This window comes from Labrus mixtus, chromosome 14, assembly GCF_963584025.1.
Source record: "Labrus mixtus chromosome 14, fLabMix1.1, whole genome shotgun sequence".
Lineage (NCBI taxonomy): Eukaryota > Metazoa > Chordata > Actinopteri > Labriformes > Labridae > Labrus > Labrus mixtus.
The window spans coordinates 10,379,686-10,393,301 of record NC_083625.1 but is presented as its reverse complement, the minus strand read 5'-3'; positions in this window follow the sequence as shown (position 1 = coordinate 10,393,301).

The following is a 13,616-nucleotide window of genomic DNA, read 5'->3' as shown; positions in this document are numbered from 1 at the left end:
TTAGTTAGTCCAATTCATTTAGCACACTTGCTCACAGACAGGCAAATGAGAAATGAATTGATCATGGCAGGAATATAGATTAGACTAAAATACATGTGTCATATTAGTGACACATTTTCTCTAACCATGCTGCAGTAAATCAAAGTCCAGATAATCAATAGTCAATTAAGGTAAGATACCACATTTATTACAACCATGCTGTCATTTTTTCCCTGAGGATAATGTTGATTCAGGGGAATGTAGAGCACATTCAGATAACAGCCTTTACACTGCAGAACAGACTCTGCCTGGCTGACAGGTAAGAAATAAGAACATATTATTGGGTCTAAAAATAGTCCTGAAGCCAATTCTTTTCCCATAAAAGGACCTTTAAAGTGGATTGGTTGTAACAGACATTAATAACATCTGATACAATCTGGAGGGAGCAAGGCAAAACAGTAGACTCCCCTCACCGCACATACACTGCTGTCATAAGGCAGCTTTAAAAGGTGAATAAATCACAGACTCTGTCATGCGTGTGTGTGTTGCATTTCTTGCAATGGTTTAAGAAGTTTTGCATCAGTGTAAGCACAGTACAACATTTACTGCAGTAAAACACAGAAGCTGTTTTTACCTAACTTTTGCTTAATTAGCTGCATGGTGTTGAATTCCACTTATAAGTAATTCACTGTTCAATTCAAGTAAAGAATACTTTATTTGTTCTCAGTGGGCAATTCAAATGTATTCAACAGTGTTCCTACACTTGTTTGCAGGAATGCTAGAGCAAGTTGCTGATTCAATGTAAGAACTGTTTGTAAGATTTTATTCACTCTGCTGCTGCAGCACATTTTGATGCTCTGGGGTTGTTGCTTTACTCCCCTTATTAGTGCAGGACCTATTGACTCTAAAGGAGTATCTTTGCAAATACCTTTCATGAACAACTAGAGAGGGGCTCTAAAGTTGAGTTAGTTTTAACAGATGGTGCTGTTCCCATCAATGTAAAAGAAGGCTCAAGAGAATGTGCATGAAGCTGTTTTCTGCAGCTACAAAGCAAACAGGAACCCTCTCTGTCTGAAATGTAACATGCCCAATATTTTCCAATATGAACATCCAGTTGGCAGTGAAATCCCCCTTTGCAGCCTCCCCCCCCTCTGTGTTCCTCCTTTTTCTCATCCCTATCTCTCCCTCACACTCTCTCACACGCAGCTGCAGGTTAAACCCGCTTTTGTTAAAACCTTGATCAAGTGTTGGACTGCTCTCTGTTGCAGAGGTATTTTGCGGTGTGTGTGTGTGTGTGTGTGTGTTTCCTGTAACTTGTGCTCTAACCATACACTGTAAGGCTCTAACCAGAGTTTAAAAATATATATATTTCATCTCCATGGAAACGCAGTACTGTCCCCATCCTGTCCTTTGCATCTGAGGATAATCAGTCACCCTTTCATGGAGTCAACCACGGCATGTTTTGAAAAGGCAGTGACACCGTCGACATCATGATTGTCAACATTACAAAAATCCTATTTTTCCCTTCGTGTATATGTGGGAGTCTTTTTTATCTGTTGCTCTCAGTGTTCCCTGAGGTGAGTGTGGCCATCTCAGCTGTTTAAATCCCCATTACTCCTGTGCTCTGTGAGTGGCTACTGGATAATTAAAATTGATTTGTCTCTGTCCTCCATGGACATGCACCAAGACTGAGACTGCCACCCTGACTCTCCTACACACAGTTCATATTTTTTTTTTTACAGTAAGCAAAAAGAGGAACCTCAGCAATGTACACTGATGGGAAACATTGTGATTTGTATTTCTTCATGTTTTTAAGGGACCTCGTCAATGCTTGAAATGTGCACTATATTTTAGATCTGACAAATTACTTCTTGCAAAGAATATGTTTCGTTTAAAATCCATAAAATATGACAAATTTATATTGCGCTAAACATTGGTCCCTTTTGTCAAAACCATGTACTTTCACTGCAGTTCCAAACCACATGGTGTATACAAAAGCGACCAGTGTTTAGTGCCTGATATTTGGAAAAGACAACAACACAAAAGTATATCAGTGTTGACTGCAGAGCAGCTGTATTGAAATGCAGTGGTGTCATTTAGCAATAACTTAATGAAATTGTTTTATCACAGATTAGTTTAGTGCGAGAGAAGACATTGTTCAAGTGTAGATCATCCAGATACATACTCTGTTTGATTAATGGACATTTGTTTATGGGTATCAATTCCAGTGAATTTTCAAATGTCCTTGTAACGCTGAAATTATGGGATCAGTACAACATGACTTGATCCAAGGACAAGTTAACAACTCTTCCTAAGAAACCGCAGCATGCAGCAGAAGCTGAAATGAGTGCTCAACTATCACTCTCCTGACCCGAGAGAATAAACAGATTGTCTTAGAATACACACATGTCCCCTGTAAGTACATCCTGAAACTCTGTGATAGTGCTGTGATCCTTGTGAAACAGCAGCTCCACTGCACTGAGTCCACTGCAGCGCTATGTCAATGATATGTCATCATCTGAACTTTGTTTTTACATTATGTAACATTAAATGCAATGCTACAGTGAGCACCACTGCAGAGTTTTATTAAGGTGATTAAATGACGATAGAGAAGGGGCATTAAGACAGTCTGATTGTTAAATGTCACCCACTCAAAGAAACGCTTCATGACCAAATCCTTTCATGGCAAAGGAAGATAATCCCAAAGTTGACTCCTCTTTTTGCTTAGCAGTAAGTACTCCTGCTATTACCAGGACTAAAATGAAATGATGCATGTCTTTGAACTTTCACTATCTTTCAAACAACATAATTAATCTCAGCGTTCCCCTTTATCCGTCACTCTCAGCTTTGACAGAGTGGACTTGCTTGCTGCTAAATTGAATATCTAAACGGATTGCTTTTAAAGCTACTTTGCAAAAGAAAATCGGGCTGTCTGTCAAGACTACTTGCATCTGCATTAAAGGATCTGTTTTAAAGTGTTCCCCAGTTGACTGGAAAATAATCTAAGGGTTGTGAATAACAAAAAGAGCAGCCTTTACCCTGAGGAGATGCTTTGGCATAACTTTAAAGTTCAGCTGAGTTCAACTCTTCACAGCTACAAGAGAGTAGAGCTAAGACAAAACTTTCTGTTTATTAATTTCATCCCTACCTGTAGATTCAAGTCTAATTCCATTGTTGCACACGTCATTGTCAAAGACCAAGTATAAGGACGGGTTTATCGACTTCTTATGTAAATCTTTATGCTTATCTTATTTTTAAGTGAAGTTCAGGTTTGAAGCAAAGAGTTGAACATTGTATTTCTTTGTACTAATAGAGAACAGAAAAACTACAACCAGCCATAGTGAGTAACTATGCTGACTCATCAATGCCTGGCTCACATCAAATGTCAGCTGGTAAGCTTGGTAAGCCAAACATTTCAACAGGTGTCTTCAGTTGCTTTACAATACCCACATTTTCAGTATTTGCATTTTGCACGATTTGGTTTGCTGCACATACGGGTCTACATTACACTGTCTCTAATTCGACTAAAAAAAACAGTTTACCTTCGATTTACAAAGACTACTCACAGCATTAGTAATCAAGATTATGATGATGGTGTTGATCTTTACTAATATCAGGTGACATTAAAACAGAACAACAAAGATAAAACGAGACGTGCGGAGACCCAATCTACTTCATGAGCTGACTGCACAATAACAGAACAGCTGGCTCCATCACTTGCTCGCTGTCTGTCTAAATGACTGAGTGGATCAGTCAGGCAGTTGTAAAGAGCTGTGTGAAGAACTTTAACAGTGTGACTCTGTAATTTTCATTTCAGTAATCACCATATCACTGATTACATATCATACAAGAATACAACACTTTACAAGACTATGAAATCTCTAAGCCCAAGCTGTGATAACTTGGCTGATATAAGCTCATTTTGTCTCATTATTCTACTCTCTTCAAAAACATTACACAACAAATCACTTTCTCCACACTCATTCCCAACCTCAGAAACAGTGTCATAAATAATGTGTACAGCATGTAGTGGTTTTTGAGGGCATACTTACACATTCCATTGGCACAGTCCAGCACTGTAAAAACCTTTCAGATGATGCCAATGTTTGGGTTATTGTTAAAAATAAAGACAGGACATTTATTCCTCTGGTGGCACAAAATCTGAGCTCACGCTGCAGCTTCTGTGTGGGTTGCTTTCATATCCGCGCTGCAGCATTTGACCGATTCAGCATGGCAGGCTGTGTGACCACAAGGGAAATGTTATCATCCTAAATACATGAAAGGTAAAGGTCAAACTTTGTACTTTTATTGGCCCTTTCCAGATGTTATGATATTTGTTCAGCTTCCATGGTGATATTTCAAACTATCACTACAGTCTTAAATTAACAACATTATATACGTTTTTCTTGTTAAGTCTTTGCAAACTCTTCCCTGCCTCATTTATATTTGTAAGTTTTGGGTTTTTGTCTGATTCAGTAATCGATAGCTGTTCATACGAAGTGAACTGCCCCTGCAGAGGATACTTTGAACACATAAACCTCTGTTTGTAAACCCAGATTAGACCTAATTTATGGAGCTTTCTTATCCCGTCTCTTTTATCATTCATTTCTAGTGTTGGCTCTGTCTTGCGTTATCCACAAGGGAACACATTTGAGGAACAACTACACCAAACACCACAAAGAAATCACTGAGGTTCTAATGAGGCTACATGTGTAAAGAATCAATATTTATTGCAGCATTAATATGCCTGAATGAAGCCTCGACAATTCTTGGAATTTAGATTTTTTTGAGAAACTTCATAGGCATGAAAGTCATGCATTCATTGACTTTATAATGATAAAAAAAAATCAATTTGCATCATGTAAGGCAAAATCCAGCATATTGGCCAGATATTAAGTAGAGACTTCATAATAACCACTGGAGTTATGTTTCTGTAGCTTCACTGTACATCATATTTTTAAATGGTGTTTTGTTGAAGAAACAACACTACAGCTGTGCTTTCTATTTTTACTCTCCGTAGATTTCTTCCCAAGTCCTACATAAATGCAAATGAGCAGGTCTGGACAACTTAAAAACACCCATCTGTAATTATCTGTCACCTCATGTTATTCATTTGACTGACAGGCAAACGGTCCAAAGTCTTTAGTGAAACAAAGATTCAAGGACAAAACTTAAAGTAACAAAAAATAAAGTGGACTATTTAAAAAAAAAAAAAAATCTGTGAACCACTTAGGGATTAAAACATCTCTTAAAGTGGCCATTACTCTGACAAAACATTGTCTCTGAATGCTCAAAGGCTTCCCAGAGAAACAGTTTGACGCTGAATTTCAAGCTGCAATTCATTAGTATTAGGAAGTTCAATTTATAAATTAGGCTGAAAGCACCACGCGGAATTACTGGCAGACTGTAAAAGTGAGCCATATATAACTCTCCGACTGAATTTTTCTGTCTGTTGTTTTGAAAATGATTCATAAGCATTTGTTTGGAGACAAGGGGAGGAATCGCTGGCACATCTCCTGTTGCTAAGGCTACTGTTGTCCCTCGAGATGCAGCTTTATGTGTGTATAGCTGGGATGCGCTGCCCGTATGTATGCTTTAAGCGTAAGCTTGCGTATGCCTTTGATACTGTGACAGATCCTCGCACTTCAGTGAATTAATGTGTGATCCGCCGAGCCTCAAGGGAGCTGGTGGAGAGCCAGGTGTTGCCCCCTGTGTGACCCTCCCCCCCCTTCTATCAGGGCAGTGGGAGACCACATGAGGAGTCTAAAGACCTGGTTTTGGAAGCAACAATCCTGAATGATATCCTAAAGACATTTAGTTACCTAGACAGAGATTTAAAAAAGACTTGGAGTGTTGACATGTCAAAGAAAGAGACAGGTTGAGGTTGAGGTTGAGATTGAATGATTTGTGTATTTTTTGCTCTCTTCTAACCTATATAAATCTATTTATATAGCTATATACGCTCCTTTTCACAAGCCATTTCAAGACCTGTTTTTTTCCCTTCCTTGTCTGATAGACATGCATTGTGCAACTTGCCTGGTCTGAAACTGCTCTTATTGATTTCTGTGATTACCCCCTTCCCACCTTACTTTCCGCTTGTCGACTCAGATCCTTGGAAAAGATACGCTTCTGTTTTAAACATCCTTTAATTCACGATGGCTAGAAACAGATTTGCTCCAATTCTACACCCTGAAGTCAAATAAAGCAACGATTTTTAACCCAAAAAGAAGGTGATTTGAGTGCCTTTTGCTTAATTATCTGGGTTGGCTGTCTGCCAGGCTGACTAACACGTTGTCTGTAGGCACAGAATAAATAAAGAAATAAGTACGGATAGAGCAGAGAAGAGAAGTGTAGAGACAAGATTAATTTATGACAAATATATCAGCATCAGGGTGGAATACTTTCATATGTAATGTAATCTTTTTTTATATGATATAATAATCTCACTGTAAAAAGATAGAGGTGGTCACAAACTGAGAAACATAAATACAACATTACTAAAAGTGTTGTCTTGGACAGCATATCACTCACCCACATTCTCACCTCATTAGTTGTTCACCAGCACATGTTTATTTTGCAGTCAACCACTTACACACTTAGTTTGAATTGTTATTAGTTTATTTTTGCATTTAGTCTTGCATCGTTTAAATGTAGTGCTCACATTTTATACATTGTAAGATTAAACAATCATTTCAGTTGTAGTAATCATTATTTCTTTCTTTTTAGTTACCTGTATGTTGGGGGGAGGGAACTTCCTGATCTGAGCAAAAGGCGTGGGCAAGGGCAGACAAGATTTTATGCTGAAGCCAATTTATTGGAGCAGACCATGTGCTGTGATGTCATGGGGGGGGATTTGGGTTTAGTTGGTTTTATTGAGTTAATTTGGCGTCAATTTTGTCTAGCCCTTGTGTTGAAGTTCTTTGGCCAAACCACTATATACTGTAAGTTCCCTTATGTCTCATTGTGTTAGGTCTGTTTTTTGAGTCCATATCTTATTTTGGTCTTTTTGATTTAAAGTTATATGAAGATGGACTCTTTTTGGGTAAAATAAAAACCCACATTTTATTTAAAATTACTGCTTGGTCCCTAACAAACCCCATTAGCTATTATCTGATTTTGATATTTCCTCTAGGAGCGACAGCTTACTCTTTGAGGCTTCCAGTGAAATCAGCAGTTAGCAATAGTTCTGGCCAAGACTTCCTTTTCTAAACTCAATGGCTGTTAGATGACCATCTATGGATTCCAGGATTGCATTAGGGCATATTGGGTTCAGCCCATTTTGCTCTCCACACAGACATTTTCTCCATAAATGTAAATAGACCAAAACTAGAACTGCAACTAAATACTAAAATACTTTGATAAGTTGAAAAACGTGTTGTAATCCAAATGACAAAGGAAACAAATAACATCCATTCTTTTAAAAGAAAAAAGACTTACAGAAGCTCTGAAGAGTCCAAACCTTTGCCAAAATGGTAATGGTATTACTTTTAAAAAGGCTCTTATTTTTTATACTTTGTTTGCATCACTACCTCCTAAGTGTTGCTTCTGCAGCTGCTTTACTAACACACTTTAAAAACATCAAGAAAAAAATCCCAATTAATGATGTTTACACAAAATGTTAAGCTGCCCTTGCCAAAGTGCTTTCACGGATCTTCATCTTTCTGAAAGACTCCCGCAACGCAAACATTCATACGCCATGTTTGCTGTTGGGATATTCTTTCAGTATATCAACAGAGGCTTTGGACTATCCCTGCCTATGTGTGTGTGTGTGTGTGTGTGTGTGTGTGTGTGTGTGTGTGTGTGTGTGTGTGTGTGTGTGTGTGTGTGTGTGTGTGTGTGTGTGTGTGTGTGTGTGTGTGCGTGTGCGAGGCTTAAGAACAACTGACGGACTGACAAAGTAACTGTGAGTCTTGATGTCCTTTTGAGACGCATGTTTGTTTGTTTTTGCAAACACCGTGTTCATACAGTTGCTGGCAAAATGTTCCCATACTGTCATTGATGTTGCAGAGAGTTCCTGCTGCAACATGCTGCTGTGAAAAAGAAAGCTCTGTTCAAGACGCAGAGACAGTGCCCTAGTTGCCATCGCACAGAGATGTTACTTTGAATTCTAGTCCCTCTGATGTTAGGTTCCCTTCTTTCCAAAGTTTTTAGTCAAGGAGGTAATTGGACAATTGTGAAATATTTATTTCTGATACATTCAAAGTTAGAAAAATTATGGATTTTCAGGAAAGCTGAGCTCTGGTGGAATCATTTTCAAATACACAAACCCCCAAATAATATAGTATACTAATTATAAAGTTAGTTAACTGTTCCTGAGTTAACAGAATCAGGGTTTCAGTGACTCTATACGTTTTACATAAGCCCTTTTTACATACAGTATGCACAAAACAGCAGAAAATTTCCCAAAATATTCAGAGTGAGCTGCAAGTGAATGCAAACAGCAACATATTTCACCCCAATCAATCCATACTTTTTCCCACCAGCCCCTTGGTAAATTTAGGCAAGAAGTAAGAGGGAGTTATATTGTTTGAATGCAGCATACACTTATCTGCTCGCAAGCTTGTTCTTTTCTACTCTTCCTTCAAGCTGTGAATTTATCCAATTACATGTTGCACTGACTTAAAGGCAAAAACTGTCATTATAGCATCAGACTCTGCTGTTGTAAACTTCATCTTGGAAATGTTGTAAACATTACACAGAGATAACAGCATTTGGCATCATGTCCTGCCTCCTCAGCAGCCCCCCAACTCCTGTCCATCAGTAGCTATATCTCCTGCTATGAGGGACACGTGTGAAAGAGCAACTCAAAAGAGTACAGTAGAGGGCTGTCCTCAAGAATGTTTCATTTTTTTATTTTATTTTTTTATCCAGGTGGAAAAAATATTTCTCCACATACTGCTTGCTTTTCATGCTCCCCCTCTCCTTCACCTCAAACATAAATGTGAACAATCTAACATACTGAGGTGGTGTTATATGTTTTTGAAGCATATTGATTATACAATTGGGTGCCAAAACTATGTGAGGATGATATTTGCATGTGACTATGATTCCTTTAAACCTTGCTTAGAAAGGCTGCTAACTGTGTTTTAATGTAAAGCCCTTTGTGATGTTAATCTGTGAAAGCTGCTATACAAATTAACTAATTTACTAACTTACTTACCTATGAATTGGGCATATATATTACGATCCTATTGTAATTTTGCAAATAAGGCTTAAAATAGGATTCATGATTAAAACACAACATTTTTCTATGTAGCTGGTTCAGCAGGCACACCATGTTGATGACTGAATTTCTCCACAGGGAGAATACACTAAAGAGCTGACCTAATAGAGCAAATAATTATTGAGTTGGGGGTCAGATAAGGTTAATAAATCCACTTGCAGTCAGCTTTAATCATTTTTTGAAAGATAAGGTATCATTTTAGACAGCCATATGAGAAAGGCATGAGCTGCATGTTTTTTTTTTATCTGTTTGTGTGTCCATTCATTCATAATGTTGCACATGGCAAAGTTTAGATTTCCCCTCCTGTGTTCCGAATTTAAGTTTCTCTCTCTTTTTACATGTAAGTACTTTCAAATTTCAAATTTGTGTCGCTGTGTGTCAAAAACCTGAGATATTGCTGGCTGCGTAGGATGGCTGTCAACTGATTGATACCAGAATCTTATCTTGTCATATTAAAGTTATTGAGGGAATAGAAAAAAAATCAGCAACATAGACAAGTAGAAGAGTAGAAGATGTGTCTAGATTTTTGGGCCCCATATCCAAACTCTACCCTCAAGCCTAAGTACTGAACCCTCATGTACATTAATGATGGAAAGTCTATAGTGGGAGAATCATCAGTCCATGAGAGGTTGAGATGGTATAAATCAAAAAGGGGACACATTATTTATTATGACATCAAACTCATCCATATCTCTGCTTGTCCCATTTGGGGTTGAGGGGGGTTGGAACCGATTCTAATCTATCATTGGGCGAGAAGGAGGCAGGGTAGACCCTAGACTGGTTGCCAGTGAATCAAAGTGCTGACAAAGATTCATGCTCACATTCACACCTACAGGCAATTTAGAGTCACCAGTAACCCAACAAGCAAGTCTTTAGACCAAAGTACAGAGAGAGAACAAACACATGGTATTCAAACAAGGCTAACCACTGCACCAACCTATGACATCACACATTGCCTGAAAATAAGATGACCTAATAAATAAGTAAGAAAAAAGGGCAACCTCAAGTATTTTAATTTGGTTTATTAAACAGTGTTTGTATATTTTTTGTAAACAATCAAAATTCAGAAAGACATTAAATCATAATCCTTTGCTAATTTAAATACAATATCTTTAAAAAAAGAATGCATGTTATCTTCAGCAGTGTTTTTTTTCCATCAACTTCCTTTTTTAAGTTAATTGAACAATATTTTCTGAAACATTTGTTTACCTTTAGTTTGTGGGTAAAATGTTTTAATTTTTCACATGACCCAAGTTTGCAATGAAGACTGGGTAAGTCTCAAACAGAAGTCTGCAGAAATGTTGACTCATTGACAAAGTGCAACTTGATGATGAAAGTCTGCAAAAGAGTCCTCAAGCTCTTATTATTTGATGGGGAGGGAGCACTAAGCACACACTGAAGGACATGCCTCAGAGCCTGCGAGTGTAGAGATCTGGATTCGTACTGGGACAGAAACTACTGTTGTATTTCATAGACTTTTACTTCTTTTACTGCACCTGCCCATGCAGATTAAAACCAACTTCAGTGATGTCACCCGTCACTTATCAGTGTTGGCTAAGCCTTTAGCATCAGAACATGCTGTTCTAGAGTAATTTGATTGTGGATCTGATTGTGATCTGTGCACAAACACCCCCACAGACACATTTAAAAGATCTCCTGTCATGCTTGTACTAATGCCTTGGGAGGCTCATGGTAATTACCCTTATCGACCTCTCCACAGGTTTAGAGTCATGAGTTATAAGACAAGGAATCCAATCACAATGCAAATAAAGGTAAGTTGAGCAGACAGATGGAAGTCATGTTTCATGTTTTATTCCATCCCCTTCTTGCCCCGGGTGAAAAATACCCAGTGAAATCCAATTATTAGCTGAAACCGCATTGATTGTGTCCTTCCCTAATAGGGCATTAGGCGAAGCCACATGGGAAACGAAGGCAGTTTCTATACATCTTCAAATAATAGCCTGTACTGAGGATGCGGTGAACACTTCTGTGCAACAACACATAACCAGCAGGCCTTTGTCATGTATTTAAACAGACAATGTGTTTCCTTCAATGCTTCACTGAACATGCATCTTTGATCATCATTCCACATTTGAACCAGTAAAACCCACACATGTGACAAGTTACATCACGGGTGCAGATTAAATCAAAAACTAAGTGTATGCCACAAATAAGCAACAAAAAGCAACAAACACCTTAAATGAGCCGAACACCCTCATTAAACACACAACCCACGTAAAAAGAAATATAAATGAATGAGAAACCCATGCTACATCTGTGCTGCATGTGAAGCAGGTCATCAGAACAGCCTGCTATGTATGCATCCTAGTGAGTGTGGACAGAGGGTAAAAGAGAGAAATCCAGTTAACGACTGAAGGGGAGATGCAATGAATAGAAGATAAGCATGTACACATAATAGGAATAGGTTTAAATGAGGTGATGGAATATAAATGAAATAAAAATCACATGTTTGAGGGCACCTATAGGCTACAAGAGACATGGACTGCCATCACAATGGGTTTTAATATAAGTGCCCATTCTTCTTATATAGGTATAAATGAAAACATCCAAATTGTGAATTTACATGGGAGTAATCTCTAAATCTCTGGGTTTTAATATGGTCTGTGTTTTGGTTTCTGTTTGTAGTATGTTTGTAGTTCTAGTAGTATTGACCAATAACGTATCAGAAGGATTTGATGTATGCAGGAGAACAAAAACAAGCGGAACACAAACTGCAGTATACTGACGTGACATGATATCAGAGTGTGACATCTCTGTGTGACATCTCTGTGTGACATCTAATAAACCAAGTGATCAACAACGAATGTAAACAATTGAATTTCCATTTCGCTTTTAAACACATGGACACTCAGGTCCATGGGTTTCTCGTGTTGGTTTGGACTGTAAACAATGCAGCTCACGGAATAAAGAAACGTTTTTTTGCTGAAAGCTGTTGAACGCTTAGCGCTGGCTACATCAAAAATTACTGAGAGGTTGTCCATCGTTCCCTGAGGCATATATCGTCGCCAGGTGAAAGCAAATGGGTTCCAAGATTGAAATATGAAGTAATTATTTAAAATTGACTGAAAATGATAGAGGTTGAGACTGTGGATTTGTTGTACTGACAGACAGGCATTTACAGTCAATTTTGTCCATCCTATTTTAGTGTATTATGCGATAGAAACTAGAGCTCCAGACCAACTGAGTGGGAAAAGACAGCATGAAAAAATAAAGCAACGTTGGATTGACAGGTCTGCACCTTAGCTCTGGGTCTGACAGCATATGTAACAAAACACTTAAAATCAATCACTGAACAATTTCTCTTTGTGTCTGGACTTTCACCACTTGTCACCTGTCAACTGTCTGTCACCTCCATATTCACACCTATGGACAGCTTTGATGTGCCTTTAAATAAAGTGGTAGGTAGAAAGTAACTACATGTACATTTAGCCTTTTTATTTTCTGCTATTTTATAGTTCCATAGATTGATAGATAAAATAGATTGTTTAGTCACTGGTTATTTTGAAGATTGACTTTATGAAACATAAATAATTAATGCATTCTAATCTATATTTACATTAATTTATTTGGATTAAGATAACATTTATTGAGCGTATCAAATAATGTAGAAAGTCAGTCATTATTCCACCAAACAATGTCCTCAATTTCTATACCATTTAAGCCCACCAGCAACAATAGTTGCCAAAGTGCATGATTGTAATTTTCCACTTATTAAAATAAATCTAAGTATTATACATGTTTAATATATTGATATGTAAGTAGACATAACAGTAAGAAAACAGTTTTGAGAAGAACATTTTTTTTGTTGCCAAGTACTTCACATGATGTCGTTGAGTTCCTGATCTACTTTACAAAGGGCATGGCGACGACAAACCCTCCCAAGAAAAGGTCATTTTCATAATTATGTCATTTTTGTTGACATATATATATATCTACTTAATCATGAAAAAGTGTCAACACTGTAAAAAACAAAAACCTAGTTGTTATAACTTAAAAAAGTTAGTGTCCGGGCTGGCCTTAAAATGTTAAGTTGGCTGAACTTAAAAGATAAGTTGAGATAAATTTGTGATTATTCCAAAGAAATACAATTTTCTAGTCAAATAAACTTGACATCAAGTCAGTTGTACCTACATTTTCAAGTTAACAAAACTTTAAATCACAATTCAGTTCCTGTGACATTATTTAGTTAAAGCAAAATGGTCTTTCAATTTCTTTTGACTTCAAATCAAAAATACTTAAATTTATAAAAATACTTTATCAATTTAAATTAAATATATATATATATATATACATATATATATATACATATTTTAGTCAACTTAAATAATTTAGTAAATTTAGTTTATACATTTTTAGTGATTCTCTTTGCGTTTGTGGAAACTTTCAACTTCCT